Genomic DNA, 23,630 nt, shown 5'->3' with positions numbered 1-23,630 from the left:
GAAAATTCCTAAGTACCAATCGATTAAAGAAGACATATGGAATCTCCGCTGGTTGCCTGTGGTGCAACGTTCTAAGTTTAAGGCACTCTGCCTTGCCCAAAAATCATTGAATGGGGCAGGACAGGTACCTTTGAAACATCTCTTCTCATGCTACCACCCAGGCAGGCAGTTAAGATCGACAAACGACAGATTAATGCTGGTTCCTAAGATCCAAACTGCTAGCTGGGGAGGTCGGAGTATGGCCTATTGTGTAGCAAAACTATGGAATGCTCTCCCTGCATCTTTGAGAGGGTTGAACTCCCTCTCCTCCTTCAGAAAACAATTAAAAACCTGGCTATTCACAAATTAGTCGCATTGTTTCTTTCGTCGTCTTCAGGTACTACTCTGGGCCAGCACCAAGACACCTCAGGGTATTCGCACGCTTTATATGTTTCACTAACATTAACATTAACATTAACAATGGCAATGTGGTCCTCCTCCTCTTTCGAACACTCCTCTTCTACACATGTCCCATCACATGTATTCCCCCTGGACTCTTCTTGAATCCACATCTTATGACTCACCAACATGCTGGGGTTGTTGTCACAAGTCTGCCTCTGGCTCCTTGGTTCGCCTGTGAATAAAATCACTTACCTGTGCCGGCAGATTGTATGTTTGTACATGATTAGACTTAGTAGCCCATGGTGGGTGTACTGAGCCTAACAACACTACGATCTAAAGAGACATCTGTTACATAGGCCCATAGGAAAATCTGCACAGGCCAACAGAAATAGTATATGTGAACCCTATGCGCATCTAAACTAGCAAGTAGTTACCCAAGGTCATAAGCACAAAGTGCAACAAGTAGCATTCAGTCAAGCACAGCTGGGGGTGCATCCATGGATATTAGTCAGCAAACAACAGTGCTGTGACAATAAAACGATGCAAGTGTGTAAGTGACTGGCATCAGTGGTGAGCCAAAACATCCCCGAATACTAACAATTGTTTGACTCAATCGTCCATATAGCAAAAGTAGCACTACTCACATACACACTACAACAGTACGGGAATAGCTGTTTGGGTCTGTGTGTCCATACACAGCAGGAGTGCCACTTACTTTGTACACTCATGTGCGAGGATCCCTTAAGTGAATCCATTGCAAATTTGACATCATCTTTTCTGCAGATATTCCACCTAGTCACACATGTAAACAAACACTGCATGGGAACCCCACAGCATGTGTCTAACACCATCTTACAATATATGTCAACTCCAACGCAGTTAATCACAAAGCAGGTGTTAAAGAAGAAAATATAATTTAATCATATCGAGTTCCAACATATAAAATCTAAACCTAACTGCACTACCTTATCTTACTGCCAAAGAAACATTTGCCCGTTGCTTAAAAGCACTTCTTGACTGAGTTAGAAAAAATAAACACCAGGGTAATCCAGAAAAGACTGAGGTTTTTTTGTTTAGGAAAAAACAGTACTGAGGTGACAAAGAACCTGGCTGTACTGTTCTACGCCAAGTTATCTTTTTAGGCCCAAGCCTCACTGGTGATGAAATCCTGTATGTGGGTTCTCCATCTGCATCGGAAATGTCTGCATCTCATCCCATGGAAGGCACAAGTCAATTACGCCAATGTTCTTTACCTGGGTATTCCTGAATATCAAACCCAATGCCTACAGGTAGTGCAAAACATTGCTGTGCGCCTGTTTTATATTCTCTCTAAGCTCTCATCTGTATCACTTTTTCACGAGAGATTGCATTAGTTAATGGTGCTTAGGCAAATAATGTTTAAGGTGATAACCCTAACACATTAAGCACTCTACAATAGGGGCCCTTCCTACCTGAATGATAGGATCAAGACTTTTAATCCCGTGAGTAAGCTATTCTCTTGTCAGGCTGTGTTTATACCAGCCCAGCCCCACTCTTCAAAAAATAATGATGAGGGGGCTCTTACTTTACGTTGTTGGCCGCTGGTCTGTGGAACCACCTGCTGCTACTGCTGAGAACAATGATGGATGAAAAATGTTTTCCGAAATCATTAAAAACTTGCATAATTAACAGTTAAGGCAAGAAGGGTGTCATCATTGGATGCTGAGACCGCTGGGATACTCTGGGAGTGGCTGTGCACTATAGAACTATCCACACTTAAATAATCTTAAACTAACTAAACATATCTAACCTACACTAACTTATTTAAAAACTATCATAATCTACCTAACCTTAACTCATTCTGTTGTGCACATATAGCATAATAGACATGTTAAACATTAACCCCCGAGGCCCCTTAAAAACATTTTCCCACATCGACAACATGAACTAGCCCTATACACTAACTAACTAAGCATTTAAAGCTAAACAAATATATATTTTTTTATTTTTACAAAAATAATTCTACAAATAATTAACATCAACCCCCACTTAACAAACAACCCACACATATCACCACCTAACAAGATAAAAACTATAACATCTTAAACATTACTAACACTAAGGTATGCTAGCTATCCCTATGCTCAACTAACCTATGTGACTGTACAAGGAGTAAAATGTACATAAAAACAAATGGGGAAGGGCAGGATGAGAAAGAGAGTATCAAATGTGTGTAGTAATCGGGACAACAACCTACTGTAAACTGTTTTGGTTCCACATTATAATGTGTAGTTGCTGCTCCATTCCAGCAACATTTCTCTTAAGTTCTGCCAGGTCATTCAGAGCCTGCTGCTCCCAGCCATATGGATGCCCTAAGGTTGGTGGTTGTTACTGTGGGGCAATTGAATTTGGGCGAGTAGAGCTCCTGGGAAATGATCAATCTCCCCCCTCAGGGGAAACTTTGTGTGCCTGGCTGGGCCCTGCCTTAGCTGCTCCTTGGTGACCCTGTTGTTCTCAAGCCCATGTGCCGGCGGCCTTCTCTTCAACATATCTGAGAGCCAATGACAAAATCTATAGGTGTTGTGTGAGAATACCCACTGCAATGTCCATGGAACTCATTTGTAAAGCAGAGTAAGGCAAAGCAGTGGTTTGCGCTGTTTTGACTTACTCCATAGCTATGAGCCAATGAAAAGCCACGCTAAGTGGCTTTGCGTGGCCTCGTAGATATGGGTCTGAACTCTGTGTTGCCGTGTGTCAAAAAAATTATAGACCTGTGGCGCAATGGGCTTGTAAATAAGCCCCCAAGTTCCAAAACATCACTCATTGTGACATTGTGCAAGCGTGCCTGCCATGTGAAGCAAATGAATGGACAGACCTCACTTTGCAGGATAACTATTTTGCTGGCACTTTCTCACAGCAATTCATATCATTTACTATGCTACACACATCATACAGTAGCCATGCTTGTTTTTTAGCTTCACTTCGCTTATATGTCACTACTGCACAGTAAATAAACATTGCCCATTATGGCCCTGTATAGCCTCATTAAGGAATATAACATTTTTAAAATTAACATGTATGTAAAATTGTTAGGGTTGCAAAAAAAACAATCTATCCAACCTCTGACATGATGACATGTGATTGTGTTTCTCGGCAACATACATGGAGAGTGTGCTGCACAGTTCGGACTCAGTAATAACCTGGCAGGCCAGGTGACAACAGTCCATGTACAGTGCTGGATGGGTCCCTAAGCACCTTTGGGCCTCCCATGCACTCCATTGTCTGTTTGGGCTAGTGCTAGGCCACAAAGAGCATTGCTCTGTGGCATGCTTGCTACGTAATAGAGTTGACCATTAGCATGGCATACTAACCCCAAACCATATCTGACACTCTAGGCACAACATCGCTGACAGATTGTTGTCGAGGAGAAAAATCTACAAGCTCATTGTATATCTGTACTTACCCACAGGCCCACCAATATTCATGCCAGGATGACCAATTAGACCAGCCTCTCAGCTGACAACATCAGCCAATCTTTGTTTTATTTGATGGATGGTGTGTTCCACAAAAAAGACATGTTTCAGATGTACAAAAACTACCCAAACTATCAATTATCCCCTAACACTGACACTATAAACCCCTATTTAAACAAACACCCAAAACAACAAAACAACACTACATACAATTGCAAGAACATTTTGAGACACAACAGGGGCAGCACAGATGCCAACAAGACCAAGAAACAGCACAACACTCTTCAGCAACCAACAAACACCTTCACCAGACATTTTAGGCTAAAAGACTGTAAAGGAAAGTGAAAGTAACTTCACACTCCCTGGTTTGCAGCATGGCAGAGTCATTGCATAATTTCATGTGTAGGTGCATCATTGTAGGACTTGGCCTTTTTGACTAAAGTTCCCTAAACATTTTGCCTGCCCCTAGACCGTTTTCCTGACATAAAGTTGCCAATTCAGATGCTTTGGGTATTTTGCCACTGCTGATCAGTGTCAAGGTACAAGGGTTCCCTATGTAAAGTACAATGGTAATTGGTTGGCCATGATTGGTATGTTTGCCTTACTAGCAAAAGTCCCTAGTGATGTGCACTGTGTGTGCAAGGGCTAATAATACAAAGGCACGCAGAGAGAGGTTACTCAGGCCTTCAGTGTAGGGCCTGCACGCAGAGTGCTAAGATAGCATGTTGTCCTGACAAGTACAACCACTTGTCAGGCCTTACTTTCCCTTTTGCATACACAGGGGGCACCCCTGTGCTATGATCCGGGTAAACCCTGGACAAGGTGCAATGTGAGTAAAAGGCAGGACATATACTGAGGTGTGTGTATTGTCCTGACAGTGAAAAACACTAAATTTTCTTGTTCACAGGAGAAAGGCCATTCTGCCCATAGGACAGAATGGGGGAGGCTGGGTGTTGTGTTTGTTAGCCTAGTTTCCTATACGTTTAAAATAGAGAGGTGAAGTTTAGTATGTATGAACTCCAATGTCATAACACATCTTTCTATGAAGGTGGTTTTGTCACTGTGTGTTCAGAAGCCACTCTTTTATAAAGTGGCTGAGTTTTGTGCTTTAAGCATTTGTGTGTGTCTCTGCTGAATGTGGATTGTCTGGATCTGAGAGGTGAGAGGAGCTTGGAGAGGTCTTGACCCTTATATAGATCGTTTGGGATACGGTCTGGTCCTGGGGCATGGGCTGCAGTACAGGCTACAATTGCTCCCATTGTCTCCTTGAGTGTAAGGTGTATATGGTCAGCCCCGACCCCTGTTGTGATCTTACATACATCTGGTGCCAGTGGTCCCTGGTCTTTTGAAGCACACAGATTGGCGAAGTGGTTTACCCATTCTGCCAGTTGTACTGTAAACACCAGTGCACACTTGCTTCCCTTAAGCCAATATGTGGCTTTACTCCAGAAGGTTTTAGGATCTTTGTTGTAGAGAGTCCTGCGTAGGGTTTCTCATAGGGAACCTTCCCATGCCTTTTTGGCAGAAGTTATAGCTAGTTTATACTTGGCTCTGCAGGTTAGTATTTCAGGGCGAGATTTATTTTTGACAGCCCTTAGTAAATCCTGCTTACTAAACCTGCATGTCCTTATTAAACCATGCCTCTGCCTTACCCCGACCCTGGTACTTTTTCAATTGTTCATTGTTCTGGTGAGTGAATTGGCGACACAGCACATCTCTTATTTCTTTATATAGGAGATCATGGGTTGGGCCTATTATCTCATCAACTCTATCCGGAGACAGAGTGGCCATTTTCTCCAAAAGTAATGTAACCTTGCCCTTCACTAGACCTAGGGCCTCTGGATGATCCTCAACCCATTCCCATCTAATTATTTTCTGGTTATTGCCCAATGATAGAATCCCCAAATCGGGGCTGCCAGCAGAAATAAACTCCGGTGTCGCTCTATTAATAAGGGAAAGCACAAGAGCATTGTGGTCACTATCTACCCTTTTTAAAACCTGCATATCCTCAACTGCATGCCAGTAATTTAGTGATACTAAACAATAGTCTATCCTACTTTCTTGATCTAACCTATTGAAAGTAGGTTCCCCTTTGGGGGTCCGATAGAGTCCTTCCATTTGTGGCCTGTAAAGCATGTTGCAAGGTAAGGGCCAACAACTGGGCTCCTCTCTCGGTCCTCCTCACCATAGGTAAATCCAATGGTGGAACATGACACTCGTTATCCCATTCTTGTGTAAAGTCAGGCGGAAGTGAGGCTTGGGGTTCATATGTAAAATTAAAATCACCGCACACCAGCAGCTGGGAATTGTTGGAATGCCGCATTAATGCATGGTCAGGTATGCGTAGGGTATCTGTTTCTTCGTTCAACTTATTGACCCTGTTATAAACATTGTAAATCCTGGTTCCTATGCCATTTTGGAAAACTAGCTCGACGGCCAAAATGTCCGTCGAATCAACAGGAAGTTGTCTGATTCCATTAATGGTGTGGAGTCAGGGAAATACAATATATCAATATGAAATGTATTGGCATATTATGTGTTCATGATAGGTTAACATTATAATATTTCTGTTAGTACCATGCTTGGGTGAACGTGGCTAACTGTGTAGAACTTACTAAATTGACGCAGATATAGGTGTTGTATGCAAATCAAGACATGATAATGTCCAAACGTCTGTGGCTTACTTTAGGCCATGTGTATTGGTCATTTGCGTAGGACAGTGCTGTAAGTCTTCTTGCTGCACTGCATTACACCAATGTGAAAGTGGAAAGATAGCACAGTTTTTATGAACTACGGTGCAGTCCTGTTCTTTCCCCACTTGTCAGCACAGAGTTTTCTGCCTTACACCACCTCACAGGCACGCTTACACCACGGTGCATGGATGTCTGTATTGAAACCAGGATTGTTTTTGTGAAGGAAGGGGCACTTTCCTGCACACAACATAATCACAAGGGGTGTTTTTTGTTTTCTATGTGTGCTGCAGAATGCGAAACACATGGAATGAGGTAGAAACAAGGATTGACAAATCAATTATACCACATTACGCCTGCTCTGGGGAGGTGTAAGCTGTTGGCACTGCATCAGTGATACATCACTAAATTATTCTGAGGCATGGAAAATATCAATGGGTGGAAATAACCGCCATAAGAACCCTGGTACACCCCCATGCCACAGAGTAAACCAACACAGCGAATTGCACTGCCTTGCCTCACTCCATAGCTATGAGGCCTTGAATAGCCCCACAAAGTGACTTAACATGGCCTCATACACATGGTTGAGAGGCTTGTGCCTACACAGGGGACTATAGAGGTGAGGCACTGGCAGCATAATCTGCTTCTTAAAGATGCCCATATCTGTAGTCATTGCTGACCTTAGATGTGTTATGGATGCATGCAACACTCAGGGAATTGCATATACTGACTACCTCTTCCTATCTACAGGGCATCCAGCTCACAGTTTGACTGTATAGATGTGAAAGGTATGTTACTAGGCCAATAGGTCACCTGTTCACATGTGCATGACATCATATAGCAGACTATGATACCCAACAACCACTATATGTTATAGGGGTACACACACAGCTGTTTTCTGGGCTTGGTGTCTGGCACTATATGTGTGACACATGCACATAACACATGCAGAAAACTGTAAGCCAGAATGGTTAGCTAAATTCATGCACTTCACGAGTCGTGCTTGAGTAGGCATAACAAGTGTGGTGGCTTCCAAGTAGGGATATGTTTAGCATTTCCATGCATCACATCATTTGTCAATGCAGAGGGTTTACATGAACTTAAAATGTGGTTAGGCATTCACACTAGATTGTCATATATACATTTGTTGTCAAGTTACGCCACTCTGAATTTGGGTACGTCAGTGCATGCTACGTTGCCAGGAATGACATTCTATTTAGTTTACCTTGACATGTATTTGGATATTGCATTTTCTTTGTGCCCTGTTCAAAGTAGCACACTTAGATGGAGCTGTAAGAGTCCCAGCATTGTTTCTTTCTGATTAAGACAGAGCTACAGGGTCACATTCATTCTTGCATGTAGCAGTGGCATCCTTGCCTAGTGGATCAAGTGTGGCTGCTTGGTGGCTAGGTAGCCAACCCAGCAATGGTACAGAATACGAGTCCAGATTTATATGTGTTAGGCGAGATGCCACTCTGATGTTGGCATGTGCTTGCAAACATTTGTATAGCAAATGTAGACTGACTGGGTTGGGCCATGAGCATCATATGGGCCTGTGTTCACAGTCATAGGAAAATACGGTCACTACACTGGCCTCCACGAGGGAAAAGCAGTGGAAAATGTAATGACTTACAACACACAGACTCAGTCATTGCAGATTGTTCACAATTACACTACCTTTTGCTTGTTGTAGTATGTCTGACAGTCAGTATACAGTTGCACAGCACATACTCACAACATGTGCACACTGTTCCACATTGCTACCTTTGTTTCTTGTATGTCTTACACATGCACATACGTTTAGCACATGCTTATGACATGCACACATGTTTTGAAACACATGATGGTGTCCTGCGATGAGAACAACACCTAGGTACAAACCTTTGTGATGGTCAAATACAATTAAATGAGATGTGAGTGTATTGTTACTTACATTGACTATTTAATGATAGTGCTTACACAAAAGAAGTGTTCAATCTTTTATTCATATTTTGTAACCCTCTTGAGTAAAATAGGATTTACGGCCATTCAAATGTTTCAGGCATCAATGAAAACATTCTAACAATGGTGTGCCTTTGCCGAGTGCCTGCAATTTTCCCAACATTTTCACCTCTGTCCTCATCTTCATCCTCATCCTCCTCCGCAGCTTCCAGGGCGGGAAGAGTACAGCAATTGGCCCCTGGACATATCCAAGCAGGGAAAGGAAGACTTCAGCAGGTTGAATGTGTACTCTTCAATGTATCCCTGGTCTTGCACAATGCCCGGTTGTACAGAGATCTGCCTCGGTCTGGGGATGTGCAAAGTGGGTCATGACCCAGGACTGCAGGCCATATCCTTGGTCAGCTAGAAAGACAAAGGGTGAAGAGTCACTAAATGCTTATGGTGATTGATTACCCCACTACAAGTGCATGTCCATTATGTGTACAGAATTAATTGTACACATTCCTACCAAAATTGTACATTACTGGTAACATTGAAGTTATCACATTTAAGCCCACATGTCTTGTCGTGTTCTCTGTATCAGATTGAAACATGTGCATGGGCTGCTACCTTTGCCAGTGACACAATGGGAAAAACACATTTGGACTGTAGCTTAGTGTGATAGGTATTTTGTAAGTCCATTGCCATTGTAGGTGACAGTATGTAGATCACAATTTAGGGTTTGTTGTCTGTTATATCCTGCCTATGTATTTATGTACTACATTTTCCTCCAACGGTAGGCTGTACCAGTATGAACATGTTTCACATGTACACATACATGTGTCCTTATGGAACCACTGATTTTGCAGCTGTACTACCGACCAATGACAGGGACTTAAAATTGTTTACTGCCTTTGGGAAGTTTAATCTGGTGAGTATATGCATTCTGCACAGGTTACCTGGCGTGGGATACATGACATACCTCATGCACCATGGTAGTAATTTTGAGAATCTCGCGTTCGCGAATTTTGCGGATTTGCGAACTCGCAATCCGCAAAATCCGCGAATTCTCCCAAATTTGCGGATTTTTTTTTTTGTGTTCGCGCGGGTTTCTGCCAGGTCGCAAGGGTTTTTGTACAATTTTGCAAACGCAAACTTACCTGTCGGGTCGCAAGTTTTGCGAACTTGTTGTTTCTACGTGTCCAGCCTGTTTGGGACACTCTTCTTCATCACTGCCACCCTCTGTCACCACTGCCACTCTCTGGTTTTCCCATGCCACCCTCTGGCTCACCCATGCCACCCTCTGTTTCATCACAGCACCCTCTGGTTGTCCAGTGTACATTATTGTGGCAAAGCAAAGCACACCTTCCCTGCCTCAAGTGACCTGAATTAATTTGGGGCTGATTAATGTGTCACAGAATATTTTTTGAGCTGGCACCTGCTTCCTTAGTGCTTCCTGATTAGTGATCTTTTGCACTTGCTAAGTGCTTTCATTGTTGCAAAATTAGTTACAACACCTGCCCTGCCCCAACTGACAATAATGAATTAGGTGCTGATTAATGTGTCACTGGATTTGAACTTCCAGCCTGGCTCCTGCTTGTCTCCCTTAGCTGTAATTCAGGACCTTTGTGGCATATGTGTAACTATTCTGAGGGTCAGAGCAGGGTCACATAATAGTTGCAAGTAGGCAACTGAACTCTGGAGGGGCCCCTCAGGAAGCACTACAGGAAATGGCTACTAATGATGAGCTTGAACTTTTGAACCTGGTAAGTAGTTTCAGTTTTGCTAAGATCGTATTTCTGCAATTTAGCGCTTATTCGCGGGGCGCGAAGTTGAACTGGGAAGCCGCGAACTCACGCGAACAGTGCGAGCAAGCCATAAAATCCGCTGCTCGCGGATTTGCGGATTTTGCGGGAAATTCGCGAATCTCGCGGATTGCGAATTTACCGAAAATCCGCAAAATCCGCGAGCGGAACGGATTTTCCGCCCATACTTACATGGTAGTTGCATTTGGACACACAGACATCAGCCCTGGCAGGCCTTCATTGCGCACAGTGTTGCAATATGGTATTTTTCCTAGCATAGCATTGCTCAGGTTCTTTCCACATTTTTTTTTATTTCTTTGTTTACTGGCACTTTATCATAACCATACAATCAGTAATAACAGATGTAATTCAAATTAATACAAATATGAGGTGGTTTCAAGTCACAAAGAACAGAAGAAAAAAACAAGAAAGAAAAAAAAGAAAAACAACCAAAGCAGAAGCAACATACTTGATGAAATATATGCGTAGAGTACATCATCACGGATTCTCGGTCAGGGCATCACACACTGTCCGTGAGTTACACATCAGAAAATATAAGGATAGGATTATATGAAAAGCGACAAGTGTTGCAGGAATATAATATTGCATGAAGTCAAAGCATGATCATCCAATGTCTCTGGATGGGGTACTGTGGAGGCCTCAGAATTTTGTGAAGCACCCAACCCACGAGCTGTCAGCATAGTCAAAAAAGGCCCCAGATATCTTTTAGTCTGGAAGCCTGTGGCAGCAATTCCCAATATATGGTTAACCCGTCTTGGCAAAACGTGGCATAGGTTCTTTCCACTATTGATAGACAGACCCCGTGGCTTAGCAATGTCTTGACATGTGTGACTTGCAGGTTAGCATTGCAGATACGCCCTGATGAATGTTGCAGGTTGACGCCCACCCATCCTACATGTGCACTGTCTCAGGTTGCACATACGGATTTGTCAATTGGCTCATTCAATATTTACTGTTTTTCAGTGTGTCAAGTACTTCAGATGAACTTACCAGCCAGTTGGCTATTCTATAATCACCCTTCTGGAAGTGCTGTTGATGATGGAGCACCTGAAGATGTATGCGTCATGCACACTCCCAGGGTATTTGGCCAGCACGTTGGTGAACATGTCCGATGTTCCACAATGGCCTGGACATTCATTGAGTACATGTGCTTACGGTTCCTGTAGTGATGTGATGTAGCTGCAAGTTGAACCAGTTGCACATGTGTGCAGTCTAAGGCACCAAGCACATGAGGGAAACAGGCAATGGCATAGAGCCTTGATTGATGCCCAGTTGCAGTTGTTGTATATTGGGGAAGTGGAGGTACTGCGGTGGTAAGCGGATGGCGGCATCCAGATTGGGCCGGTGGTGGTTAAGGTCTTCTTGCCACTCCCAGCTGTGAAATCTGGAGCTCCTGGAGCTCTATGGTGTAGTTGTGCTTGCCAGACTGTTCTGTTTAGCTTCCCATTGTAGACAAAATCCAATGCATCTTTTTCTACGTGTGAAGCTCAGAAATTTTGATGCATTTGGACTTCATCACAACACTTCCCGTCGATGCATCAATTTTCCCTGAACTTGTAAATATGCGATGGAAATTACACTGGAATGCCTAACTTGCATATATTAATACTTATGTGATGCAGCAAGTTCCGACAAAGTTTTATTATGATGCAGGACTCCAAAATGTGACACATCAGACAAGATGCGTCGCCTTGTAAATATGGAGTACTGACAGCGCTGTCAAAACGTAAAAAATCATGTTGCCTTGGCAGCACAAACTCCTTACAAATAGGCCCCTGAACTTCTATGTACTAGGTCTGTACTCAATAGTTAATCACTAGCAATAATCCTGCCAGTATCTCAGAAAGCGTCCCGCAGCTCTTTGAATTCCTCCATTTGATCATTAAGCTTGCTTATGGACCATTTGTATGTTGCTATATGGTGCACATCTTGTAACTATGGGCCAGATGTAGGTAGCCCAATACCGGTCGGTAACGGCCGAAATTACCGAATTTCGTCCGGTATTGGGCATTCGAGATGAAGGGGCCTAATTTAAGGATTCTGTAATTTACCTAATCGGTAATTTAAGGAATCGGTAAATTATCGAATCCTTAAAATACAGATTCAGTAAATTACTGAATCCCTAATGTAGGGAGCACTCAAGTGAGTGCATTTCTGAGTTAAGGATTCAGTATTTACCACCAACTAATAGTTGGTGGTAAATATCGAGAACCTTTGAAAAAGCAAATTGATTATTTTCCAAAAGTGCCATGTGGCAGACATACATGCACTTAGGGCATGTATGTGATCCACATGTGCACACATACACGATTCAGGGGTGCAACAGGGTGTCAATGTGACACCCTGCCACCCTTGAATATGCACCCCCTATTACCGATTCGGTATTTACCGAATCGGTAATACTGAATGGCTTCCCAGGCTCATAGGAATAAATGGGAATTACCGAATCAGTAAATAACGAATCGGTATTTACCAAATTTTTCCGATTCCGTAAAATTTACTGAATCAATACCTACATAACATTTACCGATACTGAAATATCGAATCGGTAAAATTCGGTATTTTAGAATCGGAAAATTTGGATTACCTACATATGGCCCTAAGTCACAATTATTGGTATGTTGCCTGTTTTTTAATACCCAAGAGCCCATGTATTGCAACTGCCAGGGAAGTAGAGCACCATCTCTCATGTTTAGGTGTATTTTTCCAGTAATTGCGTTTGGTCATGCGGAAAAATGGGCTGTGTCTCCAGGTTTCAAGTAATTTTAAGGTTTTCATTCAGTGTGCTTCACACCGACCCCCAGAAGGGCCCCAATTACTGACATTCTCATTATAGGTGTCACAGTCTGCCTGCACATTTGTAGGAGCTGAGGGGACTAATTATGAGACCATTTGCATCGCTAACCTTAAGATAGATTTTTCAGGGCACACAAAACCATTTTGAGTGACTCAAAATATCTTGAGTAAGGCAAGACAGCGCAAATTGCTTCATTACGTTAATCTGCACTGCGTAGGCAATCCATGGGTGTTGTGTGGGTGTTATGTATCATCAAAGAAGACTAGCTCAATATGACTTTTAAGTTGGGACTCTGACTGGTTTTGTCAGTGGCCTGGCTGAAACATGTCGACCCACGTATGGATGTAGGAGGTTGTAACTTACCACCTTAACATCCCCAAGCCTTAATTTTAACCGCTGACGGCGGCCCAGTTATTAAAGTGTAATTTACTCTCGGTTACTGGGACCCCCGCCAAGCCGTTTTAACGGTCACTTCACTACACACCCTACACTGCACTCTCAGTAAATATACCAGCTCCGCTGTAATCAGGCGTCGCAGCACACCCGGGACACATTAGGTGTTACTGGGTGGGCCCGATTATGAAGCATGCCACCAACTAGGTTGGTGGGTGAGGGCTTCATGAACACACCAACAAGGTGCCCACTGAAAAAAACAGTCAGAGTTCCAACTTAAAAGTCATATTGAGCTAGTCTTCTTTGATGATACATATAAACCCACGGGGACACAGACTAGCTATCTAGTCCTCTCTCTCTCTCTTGATACGTCTACATGTTGTGTGGGTGTTGCCATTCAACTCCCATGGATTTTGCTGCTTTCCCAGATTTACAAAAACTTTAAACTGGGGACTCGTCAAAAAGATACGCCTACCCAAGTGAGTCGTAACAAGGGGAAATATCTTTATTTCTCCTCATTACTTCCTCTTTCCCGTTAGCAGCCATTAGTACGCGGACATTAGTCTGCATACCATTACTTTGCATGCGTTACAATGCATGCGTTGTAACAGCGCGTAGCCTTTACTACGCAAGTTGCTACATCGCATGCGTTGTTACAATGCATGCACTGCAATGGCTTCACTTCTTTGTGAGGAAACTGGTGCTTTTTGTTATAAGTTACAACAACGTGCTCGACAGAGGAAGCCGGAGCACAACACAGGAAGGAGGAGAAGAGTGGAACCATGCTTGGAGGAACCACGAGGAGAGAGAGGTAAGAGGGGCTGTGTAGGGTGGTGTAGGGCTGTGGGGTGTAGAGTAGTGTAGTAGTGCATTTGGGTTTAGGGTAGTGTCAGGGGTCGTGAAGGGTAGTGTTTGGGAGTAGGGACAGGACTGGGGGTACGGGCAGGGTCGTGCTGGGGGTAGTGTTTTAGGGTTTAGGGTAGTGTTTTGGGGTTAGTGTAGTTTAGGTTACTGTTTTAGGGTTTAGGGTAGTGTCGGGGTTGTGCAGGGTAGTGTTTGGGTGTAGTGGGGAAAGGGCTGAGGCTAGGGGGCAGTGTTGTGCTGGGGCTAGTGTTTTAGGGTTTAGGGTAGTGTTGTCAAGTTTGTGTAGTGTAGGGTAGTTTTTAAGGTTTAGGGTAGTGTAGGGATGTCGTGCAGGGTAGTGTTTCCGTGTAGGGACAGGACTGGGGGTAGGGGCAAGGTCGTGCTGGGGGTAGTGTTTTAGGGTTTAGGGTAGTGTTGTAGGGTTAGTGTAGTGTAGGTCAGTGTTTTAGGGTTTAGGTTAGTTTCGGGCGTTGTGCAGGGTAGTGTTTTGGAGTAGGGACAGGACAGGGGCTAGAGGGCAGTGCTGTGCTGGGGTAGTGTTTTAGGGTTTAGGGTAGTGTTGTGGAGTTTGTGTAGTGTAGGGTAGGTTTTTATGGTTTAGGGTAGTGTTGGGATGTTGTGCTGTGTAGTGTTTCAATGTAGGGACAGGACAGGGGGGTAGGGGCAGTGTTGTGCTGGGGGTAGTGTTTTATGGTTTAGGGTAGTGTTGTGGAGTTTGTGTAGTGTTGGGTACAGTTTTAGGGTTTAGGGTAGTGTTGGGGATTGTGATGGGTAGTGGATGAGTGTAGGGACTGGAGTAGGGGAATGTGTATGTTCGTGCAGGGGGTAGTAATTTAGGGTTTATGGTAGTGTAGTGGTGTTTCAGTAGTGCAGGGTAGTGTAGTGTTTTAGTGTTTTGGTAGTGTTTTAGTGTTTTAGGTGTGTCGGGTAGTGTATTTCTTTTTATTATTTATTGTAGTGTTGTGTTTTAAACGTTTCTTTTTTTAATATGAAACATTATTCTGCATACCATTTTTATTAATAGTCAAATTTTTACTTCGCATACATTAACACTTTCAATGTAATGGTATGTGAACTAAAAACTTGCGTAGTAACGGTTATTGCTAAGTATTAACCGCGTAGTAATAGCATGCGAAGTAATGACATGCGAAATAACGTCTCATATTCCGTCTTTCCATGTGTGCTGTATTCTACAGCACACATAGAAAGATAAATTTGCCTTTAAGTATTGTTTTTGTGCTGGAAGGTGTTTTTTCCTGCACAAAAAAATCTTGTTTGCAATGCAGGCACCGTTTTGCACCATGGTGCACAGGTGCTTGCATTGGCACTAGTCTGCCAAAATGGCGCCAGCGCAGGGACAAGGACAGGAATGCATCATATTCTTTTACATTTGACACATTCCTACCCTTCCCTGCAATGCAACGTAGTGCAGCAAGGTGACGTGCTGTACTATGTTGTGTTACTTTGCCATAAATATGGCCCTGAGTCTATTCTGGCGTTCTGTCAACGGGGCAGGGTCTATTAGCAACAATGTAGAACTTTTCTCAAACCTTTGTCGTGGGTCAGAGTAAATCCTGTCAACGTCTGGATATTCCAACAATATTCGGTTTTGCCACCTTTAAGGTGGCATCACTAGGGTTGGTGTCACCCAGTGCGGGTAACTTATGGTGTCACCCCCTCACAACTTACCCTATGAATCCATGAAGGACCCACTCGAGGAGATGTATTCATCTGTGCAGCGTGCACGGATGGGGGTCCTTCTTCTTCTGGGGCCTATCCAAGCCCACTCTACACCTGAGTCTAAAGCACTGCAGAGGTGTTACCCATCCTTTCATAACTCCTCCCAGTGTGTTTACCTTACTGTGCCAGTTTATCCTCTTCTGGTTTAGGGTTTAGTATTACAGCAACATTGTCTGTGGCACCAAACAATATACGGAGAGTTCTGCGTGTTTTCAGTGGCCCTGGTGCACGGAAAGAAATGCTCTCTCTGCCGTTTGAACTGCGTTCTACAGCATTAATCAGGGTTCTGGTGCCACTACACCCTCTGCACCAAGGGAAGCTGCACCCCTGCGTGTTTACTTTTCTGTACAGATCTCACCCTGTTTTGTATTTCAGTACAGTGAGTTCCGAGTGTGTTTGCCTGCTTTTGGTGTGTGTGTGTGTATCGCCGGTTCATATTTGGGTTGGAGTCTTTCTGCGTTTGACGCAGTCTCCCCGTGGGATCTCCTGACAGAGAGCCCCCCCAGTGGTCTTTGCACGTGGTGGTGTATGCGGTTGTACGTGCCTGCATGCATGTTTCTCGTAAACTCGTGTCTCAGGTATGTACTGTTCTCTGGCTACAAGCAATAAATACGGCCTGCTGGCCTGCTGTGGGGTCTGTTGTATTGTCTGTGCAGCTGCACCCGGGCCTGTGCCGTCAGGAGCGTGTTCCCGTGCTGCTCACAGAAGTGCTGTGAGCCGTGGAACCCCCGAGGGCAGCTGTCATATTCACCCTGCGGTGCGGGCGGGCAGCGGCAAGAGGAGGAGGTCAATTATGCATTGCAGAACACAGTTTTTAAAGCCCCGAATTAGGCCCTAGTTGTGATTAAAGGACAGGCCGGGCTTGGATCTGAAATAATTCTCAACTCCCTTCAGAGGGGAAAGCTGCATACTTATGGAAAGCAGCCAGAAAAAAATGCAATTAAAGTGCATTTCGTATTTAGCAGCATCTGTTAGTGGGCTTTGGCATTTACTGAAGTAATTCTTCCACATTTTTTCACAACAGGTGGTTGCACCTCAATGACGCCCAGGTCTCCTTTTTCAAATAATTTGTCAGCCCTTTTCCCTTTTAAAAAGTATTTTTTGCTTTCAGTGGAAGGGGGGGAAGTCTTTCTTTTCTTTTCATGCGCGCACCTGAACAGATGCCTTTAAGGTTCCGCCCTGTGCTTTTATGGAGCAGCCGGATGATGTTACCGTTTCGCGCTCACTTCAGAGGCTTGGGTAGAAAGATTTCACAAAAGCTGGCTGGTCCAGTGTGAAGTGTGAGATGAGTGATAACAACACAGTTCTTGCGCTTCTGATGCACTGTAACTCCAGCCCTGGGAAAGGAGAGCTCGCCCGAGGATAATGAGTCAATATTGGTGTCACCCCATGTGCTGGTGTCCGCACCCCCGCACCCTCCTAGTGACGCCACCCTTTGAAATCTTGCAACATTGGAAGTGAAAACCAATGCTCCGTTAAGACATTATAAAGATCTGTAACTAATCCCCTATACATCCCTCTAATCCATAATTGAATCTGAATTACTGATTGTGGTAAACCAATCAGATTTGTGCCCATTTGATGTCTTAGGCAGAGTAGTAATGTTTACAGTCACTCTTGAGGTTGGGGCAAGCCAAATTCTGCCCTCAAGTTTGCAAATGCCTTAAACTGTCAGTGGGTCATCAATTACCTGCGTCCCCTGTATCTCAACTTGTGCCAAGATATTGGCATATCATCAATAAAGAATACCCTGTTATTCCAAATAAGTGCAAAATTATGTAATCTACAATGTGTATTCAATTCAGTATGCGCTTTTTGCTAAGCATATGCTAATGCATGATTTATTAGCCTCCCACTTTCCCTTATCTGGTTATTATTTGCATACAGTCTCTAGTTTTGATGATTACCATTTTAGTTGCTACCCAGAGTGCTTTTTCTGCAAAACTGGAAAGTATGTACTTGGCATGGGATAGCTAATGCGCATTTCAATAATGTTCTATATAGGATAAGAGCATGCCCCCTATTCCAGGGCAGCACAGAGTTTTGATGTTCTCACTCTGGGTTGTGCATCGCTTCATAAAAAGACATATCTTAATATGTATTACTTGAATTAGCTGAGCAGGTACTTTTACCTTAACGGTACCGTGGAAATTGTATAGTTGAGTCTCTCGTATCTCCCAAAACAAATGCTTGCATTTGAATGGTGTGAGAAAACAAGAAGGTAATAGAAGGAATGCTTAAATTAATCCAGGAAATTAATCAACATTCGGGCGGGATTCCAGAGCATCTTTTTTCACCCAGTGTATCACCCCAGATAGAGACCCGTCTTTTGCAAATCTGTATTTGTCCTGCTCCACAAGGGGCAGCCCAACCTGAACAGCCAGGCCAGGATCCCTCCAGCTGGGACCACCTGCAACCCAGACCGATTTCGACCAACTTAAATCAAATCAATGAGGTATAGCTTGAGTCCTATGGCACAAATGAGCATTGGTATTGTGACTGTATCCAAGAATGTTGATTCATTGGCTGCCCAGTCCAGGTCATCAGAGTGATATAACCTGCGATATAAAGTGGCAAATTCTTACATAATCATCACAGGATTGCCTAACCATCTACCACAGCTATCTGATGACATAATGCAAATAAGGTCTCCACGTTCTTGCCCTGATAGTAATGTTTTTGTTTTATACTTGTTATGTTGCTTGTGCTTTGGAAGAGTGAAGGTATTACGCACATATTTTGCTTTGAATATAGTCGTAGTATATCTTGTCATGGGTCATTGTTCTATAGATCTGTCAGTAAAGTGATTTCATGTTCTATCTGCTTCATAGCCTCTCTAGGGGCCATATTATCAAGAACTGGCGATAATGGGCTTGATGATGGCTTGATAATATGCCCTTGTAAATTCCCAGGTTTGATGTCCTTCACACCAGAACCTGGGCTTCTATGGGAATTCTCAAGGGCATATGATCAAGCCCCATATCGCCGCTTTAGCGTCAGTTTCCTGCTGCTAACGCGGTGATAATGTTATCGCTGTTCTTGAAAATATGGCCCCAGGTGTTCTCTTGGCTACCTCAATATTTCACATCTCATCTAAGCTTTGCCCACTGCTCAAAGTACATGTACCTGAGCCCTCATTCTCTTTTTTACAGTGCACACAGCTGGATTGTAATCAGCAGGCACTTAGTTGTAGACATTCAATGACTACGTACCTGAGGAAGGGAATGTAAACAAATCCAGTCATAGGTGAACCCTGTAGTGATGTCACACACCATTAGAGAGAATACAAGTTGCTAGTATTTGTTGCAGATTTGCTGTAGATGTCAGAAAACCAATTAATACGGGAGTGCATCCCAGGTGTTCTGGAGGTAAAAATGAAATAAAAAACCTTATGTGTCTGGTGGATTATTCTTCATGGGCCCCACAATACATGGTCAGTCATTACGTCATGTGAAAGAGACCTTTCTCTAGTTATCCCTATTCCCAGCTTCCCTGATCTGTATATTAATGGTCCGGGTTACATTCCAAACCCTTCATAAAATCACCTTTTTCTTACTAGTAGCATACAGGATTTTAGAGAGGTCTAAGAGGAATTCACTGTTGTTGCCTACATGAGTATAGGGACCCAACCAAAATGGTCACTCCCTGCAGTGGAAGCTTGGCGAACACGCACTGGGGGATATTCACAATGAAGTGGCGGAGAGAGGCCTTAGCATTCTTGGATTAACACCTTTCTCTGCCACTTCGGAAACGCAGGGCTGCACCATATTCACAAGGATATGGTACAGCCTTACGTTTCCACCTGCAATGGTGCTAAGTTTAACAACTTAGCGACAACACAGGCACCCTTGCACCAGAGTGCAAGGGTGTCTGTGTGCAGGGGAGGATTGTTGATGTGTAGGAAGGTGTCTCTTCCTGCACATAAACATTCCTAAATGCAATCCTCTCACTTTCATGTGCGCTGCTTTATGCAGCACACATGAAAGTGACAGAATGGCATTTAAAAAAAAGGTTTGTTTATGAACAGGAAGGGACACCTTCCTGTACAAACACAAACCATGTCAATTTGCTTTGTGCAGCACATATGGAAAAAGCAAAAACGAGGAGAAACAAAGCATTTCTCCTCGTTTCACCTGTTTAAGAGCAGGATTTTCCTGGAGAACGGAGAGAAACTTCATCGAATCTGTTCCTTCATCTTTCTGTGGGATTCAAGTAATCCTCATGCTACCCATCTATGTCCTGATTATGAGTTGGACAGTATATTCTGACCGTGCCTAAACTCCTGTTTATGCCCGGGTCAGAATTACAAGTTGATAGGTATTTAACACATCCGATAATTATCAGATGTTTTAAATACCTCAAACTTAATTTACATTTCAGCAGTCAAACCAGATGAAATTTGCCTGGAGAACAGCATACCGGGGGTTATTTCTTGGGACCTTGAGTGACTTTTGTACCACGTAAAGTGGTACATGCATGATGCAGGGCTCTGAATCAGATTTATGAAGCCAAGGAAAGCCACCCATCAGGCTTTGAATGGCCTCAAAAATCCGGACTAAGGTGAAGTAGTGCAAATCGTGGCATTGCTCTACTCTGCGCTCAGGTGGTGTTCCATGGGCGTTGCAGTGGATGTTTTCACCGCAACGCTCCGGTTATTTATGGCTGGCGTTGGTTACCTTTCCATTCGAGTTACGCGATAGGTCACATGACCATCAACAAGATAACATGTTTCCACAGTCCTTTTTTCAATGAGAACTGTTCCGGCGCCCTGTTCACATACACTGGTCTCCGGCTGCCGATTCCATCGGTTGCTCAATCTACAGGAAATTATCGGTAAGAGTCTTTCTCTTGCCCCTCGTGCTAACTCTTTCCAACTTCTGAACTGTAGATCACTCAGTTCTCTGTTATTGCTCCTTCATTATAGATAAAGTATAGATAAAGTATGCATTAAAGAGTGGGTTATTTGGCATTTCTGCCGCGGTGCACCTGTTCAAGTTCAGGCAGTAAGCAGCGTCTTGTCTAACACTCATGGAAAGATACCAGGTAGATGAAATGCCACAGAAAGTGAACTGGTGGGCAAGAAAGCAACTACGTTTCTACTTTAGAGTGAATTAAGGGACAGGGATGAAATCTTTCCCACTCTGATTTTTGTCATGCTGGTTGCCTTAAAGACAGGCTAACGATGATGCTGTTGTGAATATGGGGTAAAAGCAGATATCGCAGTAACTTTGGCCAGCATTTTGCATTTCCCCAGTGTGCTGCTTGCAGGGAATAGTTTCAATAGGTTAACTGCATACAGCCCTACATTGACATAGTGCCCATATACAGTGGTCCCCCGACCATCAATCCAGAAGATACTAAAATGAGTGTGTAAATCGATAAGGGAAATGGAAAGAAGATGCGCACTGAAAGTGAAGACAGTCAGATGGAGATGCAGTTGCTAGGATTGATTCTTCTCAGGCATTAAGGTGGTGCTAATACATTTCTACCCTGCCCCCTTTTCTTTATTTCAACTAAGTTACAAGATGTCTGCCAACACTACCTGGTTTGAAGCGTTACCAGGCAATCAGATCTCAGCAAGAGATCGAAAGGGATAGCGTCCCTATATATACAACTGGAACTGTCTTTAAATAACTCTAAAAATACTAAACAGATTTACACCAGATCAAAAAAGACACTTCCTGTGACCAACATCTACCCTCCTGCCAAATTTTGTGTAAATCGTTTCAGCAGTTTCGGCTGTAGGCTTGTCAAAAGGTCCTATAGGAATTAGCATGGGGAAAACATGCTTTTAAGCACCTCCTGGTTCTCCGACCCACTTAACAGATCACCCAAAACGTTCATGACAACAGCTGAAGTGAGCGTCATTTCAGTTTTAAAAATTTTGTGAAGTTTTGTCAAACAGTGTAGAAGTTATTGCCAAATAAAAAATGCCCTTCCTATGGAAACTAGGTCCTAACTACCAGGGTGGAGATGACCTTGGCATGCACCGTTCAAATTGCATAGCATGATAATGACTATAAATATGTTTGATTTATTGTTTACTTTCTCTGCAGGTCAGTTTTAGCCCGGAAAGTATACTACATATACTTGTGATCTATGTTGAGTATTGTTTATACATCTTGCACTCTCTACCAACACAACTTAGAGTGGATTAGAAGCCAGGTCCTGAAGCATTGCTATGATCAGTTTGACATTAAATAGGCAAGAAACATGTTGACCTTCTTTTAATTCTCACTAAGTGAGCTAGAGTAGACATTTGCATCCATTTCTAGCTATTCATTACTTTTGACTTTAACAAGGGCACTTACTACAGGCACCCATTGGCATTATTTCACCAGTCTATGACATATAACTACTGTTTTATGACACCCCAGATCGAATTAGGATTATCACATCCAACAGTGCAGACCTCACAATCACCTGCTTCCCAGGTAAATTGCCTATTAATTACCCACTGGTGGCTGTATGCCAATGGCATGAGACTAAACCCAACATAAACAGAACTGATGCTCATCAACTATGCTACAGATGGAGGAGCTACGCTAGCAACCAAGATGGCCGCTTAGGCTCCCGGCTCCGCCGACCTCCGTCCTCAGCCAGATAATCCTGTCATATATCCTGATCGTACGCCCGACCTCCATGTAGATGAACCGTTGCTGAGTATGGTGGAGCAATCCGGGGAATTTTATCGCCCTGAATGACAGAGTTGTGTCATGTTTTGGATCTCGGCCTAACCGAGCGTGTGAGCCGGGGCCTCGAGTACCGGCCCAGCCAGGTTACAGTTGAACAACATCGGCCGTGGGACTCAGACAGGGTCCGGTCTCTCACAGTGGAGGATATCCTGGCCCGATTCTGATGGCGGTCATTTGGCCCAATTGATATCGAAGGAGTGGTGTCAATTTTCTTCTGTGGCTCTGTGGGAGGGAGTCCCTATCCAGGCACCCCGGTTTGCCACCCCCGGGGTCTGCTGGGTTGGGGCCCTTGCTTGCGGTAGCGAGACACACGCTGAGACTGTTTGTCCGATGATGCACCCTCTGATGCCGTCCTCTCCGCTCTTGCCTATTCCCCCGGAGAAACCAGGCTCTCCGGGGAACACACCTATGATTGAAATCAAGAGAGCAGAGATGGGTCGGCCAAACTGTGAACCGTCACTGAAGACCGTATTGGCCGCCATCGGGGCCTTTCATTCACATCTGGAAGCCATTGGTCATAAAATGATCGCTGGTATCATCGAAGCTGGGTGCCTGAGTCCTGACCCTGAATTATCGCAAGAACAACGACGACCTGAATTTTCCACGAGGTACATGGTGCCGGAGGATGAGGACCCCGTGCTAGAAGAAGTGTTGATGCCCTTGGCTAGAACGCAGAGTGCTTGCGGAGTTGGTTCTTCGACAGTATCGCAGCAATCACCATCGCTGCCAATTGAGACTGATCTACTTGGTTTTTCACTCCTGGGGACCTCCATTAGTGACTATCGTAAGGCAAAGACGTCTTTTCCCTCCCTTGCGGTTTTCCTATATCTACGGAGGAAACAACATCTGGACTTAATGTTGGTGAGGGAGAT

This window comes from Lissotriton vulgaris, chromosome 6 (genome assembly GCF_964263255.1).
Source record: "Lissotriton vulgaris chromosome 6, aLisVul1.2, whole genome shotgun sequence".
NCBI classification, from domain to species: Eukaryota; Metazoa; Chordata; class Amphibia; order Caudata; family Salamandridae; genus Lissotriton; species Lissotriton vulgaris.
Note: the sequence above shows the minus strand (reverse complement) of the source record.